This window comes from Amphibalanus amphitrite, unplaced genomic scaffold, assembly GCF_019059575.1.
Source record: "Amphibalanus amphitrite isolate SeventyFive unplaced genomic scaffold, NRLGWU_Aamphi_draft 000696F_arrow, whole genome shotgun sequence".
Classification (NCBI taxonomy): Eukaryota; Metazoa; Arthropoda; class Thecostraca; order Balanomorpha; family Balanidae; genus Amphibalanus; species Amphibalanus amphitrite.
Window position 1 is genome coordinate 317,036 of NW_024882190.1, and position 13,275 is coordinate 330,310.

Here is a 13,275-nt window from a genome sequence, read left to right on the forward strand (position 1 = left end):
CACCGGACACCACCGGACATGGAACGGATATGAACGGATGAGAAACGGACGTCCAACGGAAACGAACGGACATCCCCCGGACATCACCGGACGCCGTCCGTTTCTCGTCCATTGGTCCAATCCGGTGAAGTGTGACCGAGGCTTAGTCCACTTAGTCCACTATAGTTCACTTTTTACCCCAAGAGGATATTGCAAACAATAGGTTGAATTTTTTTCACAAGAATATGTTTCACCGATGGCTACTTTACAGCCTGAAAATGTACGATAAGATCTTCTAAACCAATTTGAAATGTGAAAATGTGGAAACTTAGATTTTTCGGAAAATTACTGGTGGGCCAAATCTTTGAGGCTGGTGGGCCATTTCGGGTCACTGGTGGGCCATTTGGCCCACCAGTTAACATGTTAGCCGAGGCCCTGAGCCGGCAGCGAGGTTCTCTGGGCGCCTCTCGCAGTACTCCTTTTCAACCGTTCCCAGGGCCCAGGGGCATGCCACTTCTCGTGACTTCAATGATGGGCCTTTTATTAAACCAGTGCAGTGGTTCGCCACTTTTGTTTTGCCATTTACAAATAATTGGTTAATATGATAAAGTATCTTTAATAAAAAGCGATCAATAACTTACCATTTTTGCTCATAAACGTACCTACAACGATATAAAATAGCAACAGCAACCGCGAACCGCATCTACTAAAAGCACGCGAAGAAATTGAGTATCTGTAGTAAAATATTGAACATACGTAAAATGTAACAAATATCTGTAGCCACTAGCCAATCAAAAGGGAGATCCCCAATTTCATTTGAGGTCTTAAAAAAGAGGTGCTGCATTTATGCTAAAAGTAGCAACTTTTATACTTGAAAGATATTAACGCTGAAAACGTTGTAAAGTATAGAAAAAAGTGAAATGATCAATCACGGCGACTGTGATCACGCCTTGATGCTTTTTTCGCTTTCTGAGATATTTCTTGGATGTTCAGACCGTTCGCTTCATATTTAAGGTCGGTTTTTGATAAGCGTCGCTCGGGGGCTTGAGTTTCCGCTGGCCAATTGCTCAGCTCCCTGGGACACGGGGTCGGTCATTCTGGTCGAGGACCGCAGGCATGTGTAGACTGAGAGTGGGGCTAAATGTGCCGCGTTATCGGTTATAGGAAACTATGTTATCTTGAATCTGAAATATTTTTGCGCTTTTCTAACGCTAGCAGGTCCTGCACTGGTTTTATTTTCCAAGCGCTGTTAATTTACACTGATGAAATAAAAATGCTGAATTTGTGACATACAATTATCTGCGAGGAAGCCGAATAGTCTCGCTGGCCGGGTATTTACTATTTTGGCCAGTGGGCCGAGGCGTGAGGCTATTTGGCCGGTGCAGTGTGCAGATTGGTGCGGCCCCAGCGCGGCCGTCGGACTATACCTACAGTTGGCGCCAAACCGTTTGAGACCCTAACTTGTCACGATTGCTTTCAAATTCGTGAAAAACTTTAAACCAAATCTAGGAAATGGTCGTTTCAAGACCTGCCAAAACTTTTGAATTGAATCAATGACCTAGATAGTATATATTTTGCTGTCATTTAAATATTTATGTAAGGCACTTGTCACTAACTCGTAATGTTCACTGTATATCCATCCTGGATGAGAAGCTTTGGTCCTATTTTCTCAATGGAAGGGCATAGGTATAATCATATATGTTATATGCCATCTGACCGTTACTTGCAGCTTATTCGATTTTAAAACGAGAATTTTTAGTGGACAGTTGCATTGCCATTGTATGTACATCGTACATGTACATATATGCAATACGCATTGCTGGCTCCTCATGTGGCACTTTGGGCACGGTCAAATAAGGCGTTACTCGCAAGTTCGCAGGCTCTCGGCACCACCCGACCCTCCCGGCTGCCTGCCACAGCGCGAGTGACCGCACGCCGGCCCCAAATAGCCGCAGGCAAATACCATAGGGGCGGGGCTTAGCTGTGACGTCATAGCGTATCAGACCAACTGGAGGCAGCCTTCACGCGCAGGGTGAAAATCTTGCCCGAAATTCTGCTAGTCAACAATAGATTATTGAAATGTTTTGTTGACGACACAATATCTAAATCATACAATTGGCAAATGTTGAAACGGCTATTTCTTAAATTAAGTTAAAATTCGTCCATGCGTTTAAAAATAATCGCGAAAACGTAAAGGTTTCGTTTGCCGCCAACGGTAGGAAGATTTTGCTACGCGAGCTGCCGCCGTTGTTTGGCAGCGGTGGTGCGCCGGGTTCGTGTTGTTTTGCCCCACGTGGTGGGGAGGTGACGTCGGAGGCCCCCGGCCAGTTTCCGGGTCATTCTCGTTCGGTAGCTCGCGGGGTTCGGGCGGCGGCTGTTTGGGCTGGCCGCTCGGCATGTTCCTCACGGGACAGGCCGACTTTGCGAGCTTTGTAGACATTTGGGTCTCTAACCTTTGATGTTTCATGTTTGTTAGGCTTTTCGCTTCGTCCATGGTCGCTCACTGGGTTTCGACGTCGGCTATAATTTGAGCTGGTTGCCATCTATCCCTCCTCGTGCCAGGTCGGCTTTGAAGCGGGCTCGTTCGGGTCGTTTGGCGTTGAGAAACTTGTTAGTTGATTGGGAGTTAAGATAAGAGTTTGCTCATTTTGTAGGTTTCATTTTATGTTTTCAGTGAATCATTCAGTTCAATCCGCCAATTTGGACTCGTCTGATTGCTATTTACTAGCACCGTACGCTTCGGTAGTCGCCCCGAATCTCGACAGTATGTCGCAAACCCCGACGTCGATAACTTCGGATCCGCGCCCAGCACGCCTTCATTTATTCTTATTGCCAGCCTAGACGGTCTAGAAGTCGGGTCAAGGTCATGTGCTGGTCATGCCCGTCTGCACGATGGCTCCCGTGATCCTGGTCGTCGTCGGCCTCTTTTGCCGCACTGACGCGAATTCAGTCTGCTGTCCCGCTTCACGCTTCTGCCTTATTGGGGTGTGGTGGCTTGACGTGTGCCTGGTGCCGATGCACCCACGGTCCGCACCGAAGCGCCGAGCTCGAGCCCCTGAAGCGCCCGCTCCCTTACGTCGAGCTGCCGCTCTGTTGCCGTTTCGGTTGCTGCGATCAGGCGCAGGAGCGTCGACACTACTGCCGCCCGACGTTGGCTGAGGGTCTAGTGCAACGCACTGCTGCTCTTCGGGTGCGCTTTTCGAAGGGCTGCTTGAAAAGGGGGTCTTGCATATCAAGTACACAATCCCTTGGATTCACCAGTTTCCTATGACACGATATTCCTTGACCATGACATTCGTCGACTAAGTATCAGGTCTTTGAGTAGGATCATGGCAATTCACCGACTCTGACGAACCGCTCCAGTTTCTGTAGCTCGTCTGTTCGATGCTTGCCGATCGGTGACAGAGAGGGCGGCAGGAGGCCGAGGTTGCGTCTGTAGCATGTGCGTGTGAACGCACCTGAGCTTTTCCGTGAGAATCTAAGATCTCTGCATTGTTGAACGATCCGGTTATACATAGTTCGAGGTCTCGCGCAACTGCAACATACGAAACATTGCCGCATTCATTTATTTTTGTGAGGTCACTGTCAGGTCGAAGGCTTTGTGATTTGTAGTGCTTTGGGAACTTCCGTCTCCGTACAAGAAACGTGTGAACGGCTAGCGTATCGTAAATAAATTCTTGTCGGAATTGAGATCATATAGACACTATAAATAATTCAATATCAAATCTCCCGAGCATCTTTTAAACTAACACATCATTGGTTTTGATGTTTGAAAAAGCGCTGAAAGCCTGGCTTGTCTTTTCAGAAGATAAGGCATGTCGACGGAAGTGAGGTCGACTTTGCCTTCCCATCAACGCACGGGTGGAAAGCGTTTCTTTTCTTTCAATTACAATGTGCTTTCCAATCGTCCTTTTGGTATTCCGAAGGAAGGCACTCTTCAGCTGGCTATGCCAGCTCTCCAGCATGTTAGTCGTGATGCCGGCCCCTCCACGGAAGGCAGCCGTCCACTGGCCTGCCTTCCCGGCCCACTCTCCATTAAAATACAGCCCGAAGGCCCTGGTTGTCTGGGCTAGCAGCAACTCCTTTCCAAAGGTGGAGGCCACCCGAGCTGCGACGACCTCCGCCTCCTTGTCCGAAGTGGCGCTGTCCAGCTCCCTGCCAGACGCAGTGCAGGAGCGCCTCCAGCTGTGCGGCGACCCTCTCATTCGCAAACACGTTATTGGATTTAAACGTCATGAATGGAAAATGCCCGAGATGAGCGCAAGGTCATTTTTACATTTACATATTGATGTGTTTTTAAAGGTTTTTAGCATATAAACATTACCTCGTGAAGTAGCGCACTTCAGTCGGTCGTTCTGCAGGTCCGGTTAGTCAAGTCAGTCGCTCACTCAGATGGGCTGTCAGTTATCGTCGGTTATCGGCTCTGTTATCGCAGCCGTTATGCAGGTACACCAAGAAACGCTCAAGCCTACCCATGGGTCGTTCTGGTTTCATATGAGAGCCTCGATTGGGATAATTTCGTTTACGGATGTTGGTCTTTATTAGTTCAAGACCCGCATTCCCCGTCGCCTGCTTCTAGGGCGCCAGCTATTTGGTACGGTGTTCGCGTTCAGGATCGTTCCCCATTCCCTTCACTAAAAAGGGTTAGAACAGGCAAGTTCCATTCATTATTCATGTCGGCCACGAGATCGCACATTATGAAGAAATCCAATCCGTTTATCGCGGAGAAGCCATGAAGCCTCGTTAGACACACGCTCACACCGACCGTGTCGGACGGCTAATTCGGCCGCCCTCTGAAACGTTCCCAACTTTGCCAGAGCATCTCTGCAGGTCGAGTCAGCGTCTACTCTCGCTGGGCAGCGACTGGTGATCCTCACGAACTCTGACCAGCTATGAAAAAGCGGCAAACGCTATTTCGATGTCCTGAAACTATTCCATTGCCCAGGCCACTTCCTCTGAATATAACCTCAACGATCACTTTCCTCGAAATAGTATGCAGTGCTCTAGCGAGGAACATCTTGATATATGTAGTTAGGATTTTAAATGACCTTTTCCTCGATAATTAATTGGAAATTCAATAAAAAGTAAATATTATATTGTTTGGTAAATTTTTGAACAACAGCTCATTCTCAAGCTTCATGCTTGAGAATGAACTCAAGCCACATGTTTCATGTGGCTTGAGAATGAACTGCTGTTGCTGTTGTTCAAAAATTTGCCAAACAATATAATATTTACTTTTTATTGAATTTCCAATTAATTATCGAGGAAAAGGTCATTTAAAATCCTAACTACATAGATCACTTTCCTCTATTAGATGTTTAAAAAAGAATGCAGTATGCAGTAAAAAAGAAAGAAGTATCGTTGGATTAATTTTACAACAAAAAAGAAGTGAAAAATGAGCTTGGAAGACGGGCTCTAGAATAACACGAAAATAATAGCATTATGCCCTGAAATGGCGTACTGAAAAACATACATTTCACGCTTTCTCAGCTTCCCTAAAGCTTACCTTATCACGGGAACAGGCCCAGTGGAACATTTCCAAGAACCACATCATCGGCAGCGGATAGTGGGTGAGCTGACTTCTTCTTTCGGCGAACGTTTTGATCTTCAGCGATTGTCGTACTACAGTGCGGCCATACACGCTACAGTGCACATTCTTTCAGAGCCAGCAGCCGCTCTTGCACTAATGCATTTCTCCGCTGCGTGGTCATTGAGCGAGGACAGGAAATCGTTTTCAACATATCTGCTGCCAGATCCCCGCGACCTAACCCAAATAAAAAGTATCATTCGACGTGCCTGAGCGAGGCAAACACGATGCTGCCATCTGCGGCCGTTTTTTGCGAAGTAATTCACCGAAAACGGAACCGTACCTTGGGGCACTTGACCTGACTTCAGAGGTCACCGGTTGACCAATTAGGAAGGACCGGCGTGACGATATTACTGAGCGTGTGCGTGCTGCTCCTCCGTCGCGTCTGTTCAAGGAGCTGGAGTCTGTTATCGCTCCTAAGCGCGGCCCGTCAGTGTCCCCTGTTGATCTCACTGCCTCAGAGCTGAATGATTATTTTTGTACTATCGGTAGAACTACTCGCGACACAGTGATGGCAGAGTTTGAGCGCTCAGATCGACACCCTCTTGATGTTCGGCTCCCACGCGTCCACACGGGAAGGCTGAACATCATCCCAGTGACGCTTGATCAACTTCATACCGTGCTCTTTAGCCTGCCTAACAAAGACCCGTGTGTACCGGGTGACGTGCCAGTCAAAATTTTAAAATCATGCTTTAACTACATCGGTCATCTTTTACTGCAAATTATTAACTGTAGCATAGTCACTGAGTCTGTCCCTTCCGCTCTGGAAGTGCGCTGTTGTCATCCCTCTCCATAAGAGAGGCGAGCCCTCGCAGGCATCAAACTTCCGACCTATCACTAATGTACCCGTCATCTGTAAAATCGTAGAGAAGTTAGTACACCAGCAGATCTCCAACTACCTCGAACACTATTGTCTCTTTAGTCCCGATCAACATGGTTTTATGGCACGTCACTCAACTACCACGGCTCTTTTAGCAATGACCGATCACATACTCTCTGGCATGGACCATTCCGAAGTCACCCTTTTAACTCTGATTGACTTTAGCCGTTGCTTTGACGTTGTGGATCACGCCACCTTGCTGACCAGCCTGGAACAGCTCCAGATATCCACGGGCTGGATCAGCAGCTACCTGGCCGGACACACACAGCGGGTACGAGTGGGTGACAGACTTTCTGAGCCCTTGCCCATTAACATCGGCACCTTCCAGGGTTCATGCCTCGGCCGATTGTTGTTCAACATCGTGAGCAATAGCATCGGCTGTCACATTCCATCCAGCGTCAACGGCTTCCGCATCTTGGCCGTTCGCTATGCAGACGACACCCAGGTTGCGATAACTGGCCCTCGTAGCCGGCTTCCAGAACTGAAGCTTGCTCTGGAGAACGTGTTGGACACGCTGTGCACATGGTTTCTCCAGCACGGTATGATGGTCAATGCCAGCAAAACAGAGCTCCTCATGTGCGGTGACCGTCGCCAGCTGGCTCGGATCGACGAGCCTCCTCAGATCGAGTTTATGGGTCAGGTCCTTGCGCTATCGCGAACTGTCAAAAACCTTGGTGTGGTCATGGACCCCGAGCTCACCTGGGAAGCGCACATCAACACCATCATCAACCGCTGCTTCGGCATTCTTATCGGTCTCATGCACATCAGACACATTGTTCCACATTCTATTTTACCTCGGCTTGTCGACTCTCTCGTTTTGTCCCATGTGCGGTACTGTGCTCCTGTATACGGTAGCGCCAATCGCACGACCATAGCCAGATTACAGAAAGTTTTTAACTTCTCAGCCAGAGTTATCTCCGGGCGGCGAAAATTTGATCATGTTTCTGATGTGCTGGACGAACTTGCATGGCTGCGTGTACCCGAGTTTTTAGCGCATGTGGACATGTCACTGATGCATGGCATTCTTAAGTCGGGGAAGCCTGATGTACTGCGTTCTTATATGTCCTATAACCATGAGCTCGTGTGTCGAGACACCAGACAGCCGCACCTTTTAGCCGTATGTCGTGCGAAAAACAACCATGGCAAACGTCGATTTGTGCACCGAGCCGCCTCCCTGTACAATCGAATGGCGCTGCAAAACGGCTTGGCTGGTCTGAGTGTAGCAACGTTTAAGGCCAAGATGAAGGACTTACTGCGCCAGAGTAACGCAGTCGGGTAGGTCTATGCCGTGATAGTGTACTTTGTCACTGCTATGCCGTCATTGTACCTCTCAATTTATCTGGTGTGTGTATGTGTGTTTTTTTCATACCTATGCATATTGTCATGACGATGATCGGAGAATAGCCCTATTTTAGCGGAACGATCTGATGAAGTGCAATAAATAAATAAATAAATAAATAGAACCTTAAAGGAAAAGGGCCACCTTCGTGAAATATGAAGATATCGTTGTTTTTCATTTTGACATTATTATTTTTCATTTTCTTTTTAAAACTGGTGCCAGAAGTGCACAATTCGCGAAAAAGTATTTAAAACTATTTAACATATTGGTACTATGTTGATACTCTCTACGGCACCTACTGTATGATGACATAGCGATGACGTCACACTCAAGCCAATCAGCGTTCAGAAGACAGGCTCGTCGGATTGTGTCAGATAAGCTGATTGGTTAAAGCTGAGCTGGTTGGAGCTGATTGGTAAAAAACCAAAGCCTCGCCGCGGGTGGCTGTATTGTCTGATAAGAACGCATTCCTGGGATAAGGACGCATTCCTGGCGTATTTTCTTTTAAAATTGCCGATAACTACGAATGGAGGCCGAAATCGGCCGTAAGGAAGTAGACAGATAGGTTTTCGGACACGGGCTACAAGATGGCTATCTCAGTTTCAATCCCCATGTTAAAGGTGGCCCTTTTCCTTCAAATTCGGGTATCAATCTCTGCGTCTCGTAACGGCGCATACCTACGCTCGTTTTTTCCGCGACGCGCTGGCTCCACCAGGGGCGAAACGGCGAGGGGGGGGGGTCGTACGTACATACCCGCCCCCCTCGGCCTGCGCGTTTGTACAAAACCAATAGGGCCGGCGAGGGTTAAGGTCAGGTCACCAGGTCACGTTAACCCGTGCCCCACTGGGGTCTGCACATAACGCGCCCTACTGGGGGGCTCTTCGTAGCCCCCTCCTATCTCCGAAACTACTGGGCCGATCGTCAAAATTCAAACGGCGTCTGATAGCCCCGAAAAACTGTCGAATGAAACCTAATTTTATTGACCTCGAGGTCACCGATGACGTCACAGGTCAGGTCAAAGTAAAAATATTAGCATTTTGGCTTGTTCACATTTTTGGCTCTGGCCGCCGTCTTACAAGTCAGATTAGGCTAATTCTTGGTTTGCACACTCGTGAACAGATGCTTTAGATACCCTACTTTTACTTTGATTTTCAGGTCAGGGTCAGGTCATCACAGGTCACGGAAATATTATATCATGCGTCGGTCACGTGACACATGTTTTATGGTCCATTTAGGCCATAGATTTCGAATATGGTGTCGTTTGTGTCATTCGAGGTCATTTTGAGTTGAATTTAGCTTAGATCAGGTCAGGTCACTTTCAGGTCAAAAAAGGTCAAATTTTGAAGTTAATTTTTTTTTTTTCAAGATTAAAGGTGTCTATTGGATGCAGTTTGAGCTGAGGAACACGATGGTACTATCTATATTGGTGTACGATGTCAGATACTTACTGAAAAATTGATTTGAATAATCTATAATTATGAACGTTTTGCAATAATGCTTATACCTTGGCCATTTTTGAAGATATTTAGCTAAAACTTGCTAGAGTAGGTCATAAGTATGTGTTCTATCACATATATTCCGTTTTTAAAGTCGAAAAGTTATTGAAAAAATAGGTATAAATGTTGAATTTTATTATATATAAATTTCACAATTTTCAAAAGTTTGAAAATCCGAGACAGCAGTTTGATAGCGCAGTCTATTCCGAGTCCTCCCATGCCAAGAAATTGGATCTAGCTTAAAAACTAAGCTCTTGGGAGCGAGTGCCGTGGCCCAATGTTTCGCGTCGAAATCGGCCGAACATGACGTCACTCTGACGTCATTTCAGGCCGACCTATGGTAGCTACGAAGTTCATATTTTGATACAAGTTGTCAAATTGATGCAGCCAAAGGTAGGTACTGAAAGTTTGGCGTCGATCCGTCTAGCGGTTTGGAAGCTATTTGCAGAAAAAGGGAGGGGGCTATGAATAGCTCCCCCCAGCTGCAGTGGGGCGCGGGTTAAGTGACCTTACCCCAGAAAAAGTTCAAAGGCTCGCTGTAGCTACACCGACTGAACGATCACTTTGAAACTTTCAGCGATTGATATTAGTAACAGTATGTATAAAATGTATATCTCGGATTTTTTTTATATCTGTGACTTAAGATCAGGTCAATTTTGCGACCACTACTGGCCACTTTATAATGGAAAGGTCGCAAAATTCAATGATCATGGGAGAAAATTGAAATGCGCCTCTTTTGGACGAATGTCGTTCAAAACGCTCTCAAACATCACTTCATGGGTAAACATGGCACATTGAACCGGAAAAATGCACCTGTAACCCCTCTGTCTGCCCCTGAGGTCATCTCAAGTCATGAACGGTCACCAGCAGTTTTTTGGCTATAACTTTTGATAGAGACGTGCTATAGCGGTGAAAACACGTCAGATGTGTTCAGCTCGACGATACGGATCGGCTGACATGCAACACGACCCTTTTCAGTCAGGTGATGACCTTGACCTGAGATCAAATTTTCAAAATGACCTTTCAAGGTCAACAAATAGTTCGTTCGACGCGTCTCGACGAGAGGTACACGATACTGCCAAAAGAAATGTCGTAGCTCTCTTGAGTCAAAAGTTATTGCCAAAAAAAAAAAACATTTTTCGTGAAAACGGTTATTTTTACAATTTTGGCCCACTGGAGGCTAAACCATTGAACTGTTGTCAAATTTGAGAACATTATTCAGAAAGGCCTGTAAAAGGGCTGTCGAATGTGTTTTTCCGCAGTGCTGTAGCTCTATATTGGTTCCCGAGTTAGCCTGTGACAGTTTTCAAAATTATTGAAATTGACTAAATTTGACCTTTGATGACCTCTGGTGGCCTAACCTTTGACCCGACCTTAACTTGACCCGTGGGGCTGGGGAGTAAATTTTACCCGCCCCCTCGCGAATTTTTGCAATATCTCAAAAACGGCGGCGCACAGCGCCGCCAAACTATTAGTACCTTTTCTTACATCAATTTGACACGCTCCCTAAAAATTTGAGCGAAGTCCGTCGGAAAAGTTTTGAGAAAATGACGTTTTAGTGACGTCATGTTCGCCATATTCGCCTCAAAAACGGCAAAATTTCAAACGCCGCTAACATCTTCATTTTTAAAGCAGTCAAGACGTAACAAAAAAGGTTATACGTAATTCTACTTTGTCTATCAAATGGCTATCTTGGCTTTTTGAAAATTTTAGATTTTGGCCCAAATTTTTCCAAAAAACTGACTTTTTTGGAAAATAATTATAAAATCCAAAAATTTTGAGTATCATATATGTCAGAGGAGTGGTCTATGTGCACCAACATACCAATTTTTAGAAGAATCGGTTCAAAAATGTGGGAGTTATTAAACATTTTATGACGTCACGACACACAAAAATTTGTAAAATGATTTTTTTTTAAGTTCTAGACCTCGTACGGAAACAAAAATAGCACCATTCGATTCGCCGTGAAAAACTGCATCAGATAGACACATTTTTAGGCCTTAACAACCAACTTCAAAATTTGAACTCACTTATGACCTAACCTTGACCTGACCTCGACCTGAAATTCATCCAGAGGTGGTCCATATCACTTATTGAGTGTGCCTATTGAATTCTATGAGTAAAATGACCCCTAAAACATGTGTCGCACATGCCCTTTTCTATATTTTGTTTTTGGTGACCTGACCTGACCTGACCTGACCTTCACCTTGACCTCAAACTTTAAATTAAGTACATGTTCTTAGTTGTTCGTGATGAGATCTTTCGAGTGGCGTTTGAATTTTCAAAATAGGACCATTAGTTCGGGAGATAACAGGGGGGGGGGTAGAATTTACCCCCCCCCCCCCAGCCCCGCGCGTTCGGCTGGAGACCCCAGCCCAGCGCGGGTTAACTCGCGCATGACTGGGGTATTTTCCATAACGCGAGTGACTTGGGGGGGGGGGGAGGCCCTATCTCCGAAACTACTGGGCCGATTGTCAAAATTCAAACGGCGTCTGATAGCCCTGGAAAAACCGTCTAGCGAAACCTATTTTCATTGACCTCGAGGTCACCGATGACGTCACAGGTCAGGTCAAAGTAAAAATTATCGACATTTTTGCTAGTTCACAATTTAGGCTCTGACCACCGGATGGCCGGTCCGATCAGGCTCATTTTTGGTTTACGCACTCCTTGACGGATGCCTTAGATACCCTGAGGATACCGAACTTTTACTTCGAATTTTAAGGTCAAGGCCAGGTCATCCTAGGTCACGAAAATTGTATATCATGTATCGGTCACGTGACGCATGTTTTATGGTCCATTTTACTCGTAGATTTCGAAAATAGCGTCGTTTCTGTCATTTCAGGTCATTTTCAGCTGAATTTACCGGAGGTCAGGTCACTTTCAGGTCAGAAAAGGTCAAAGTTTGAAAATAAAATTTTTCAACAAAAAAGGTGCCTATCAGATTCAGTTTGAGCTCAGGAACACAATGGTGCCATTCATATTTCTGTAAGACGTCAAAAACGTACTGAAAGATGGATCTGAAAAACATAAAATTGTAACATTTTGACAATAATGCGAATAGCTTGGCTATTTTTGTAGATATTGGACTAAAACTTGCAAATGTAGTTCATCAGTGTGTGCTATCACATATATTCCGGTTTTTGTGAAAAGTCAAAATGTTTTTGAAGAAATAAAAAAATAGGGGAGGCCCGGGAGGTATGGGCCCCCTGAAGGTATGGGCCATCGCAGTTTTGAAGAAGTGTTGCGTATTTTTACACATTTGACGGCGTTAACTGGTAGCAGCCATTCCGTTATACATCCCACGTGATTTTCAAAATCTTCCTCAGTCTTCTTTGGCCATGAGCGGTGATAAAGCGTTTTTGCCCTCTTCAAGTAAAATACGGTACATGCAGAAAATTCGTGATAAATTTGAACCAGGCTCGTTTTATAATGTCAGAACATCGCTAAGATAAAGTTTAACCCTCGCCCGCACATGGGGGGTGGTTGCCACCCCCCCCCCCCAGGCAGTCTTTCTGCTCTGCACTCAACATTTTTAGAGCTAGAAGGCTGATTTTTCGTATAGCTGCTCGTCTATCCTTTTTTGATGTCCACTGAAAATTTCAAGTTTCTGTGATTTTTGGTTTCGGAGATATGACCTTGTTTTTCAGGTCATGTCATGACCCAAATGGCCAATTCTCAACATCTTGCGTTTGCCATGGGCCTTGCGAGCTTTTGACACCCTGATTTCGGCCTTTTTTGCCAGTCTTACCTCCCACCTATAATGGAACATGTTGTTCGACGATGTACAGGAGTCAAGGTCAGGGTCAAGGTCAACCTAGGTCATCTAAGATAATTGCGTTTTAGGCAAGCTGAATTTACTTTTTGTGAAGTTTTTTGACTGCATTTTTGGTAAAAGCTTCTCAGATCATGATTTCATGTGATATGGACCCAAAAACAATCGGTGCACACATCAGTATACACACAGACACACACAGACATACAAACACATATAATT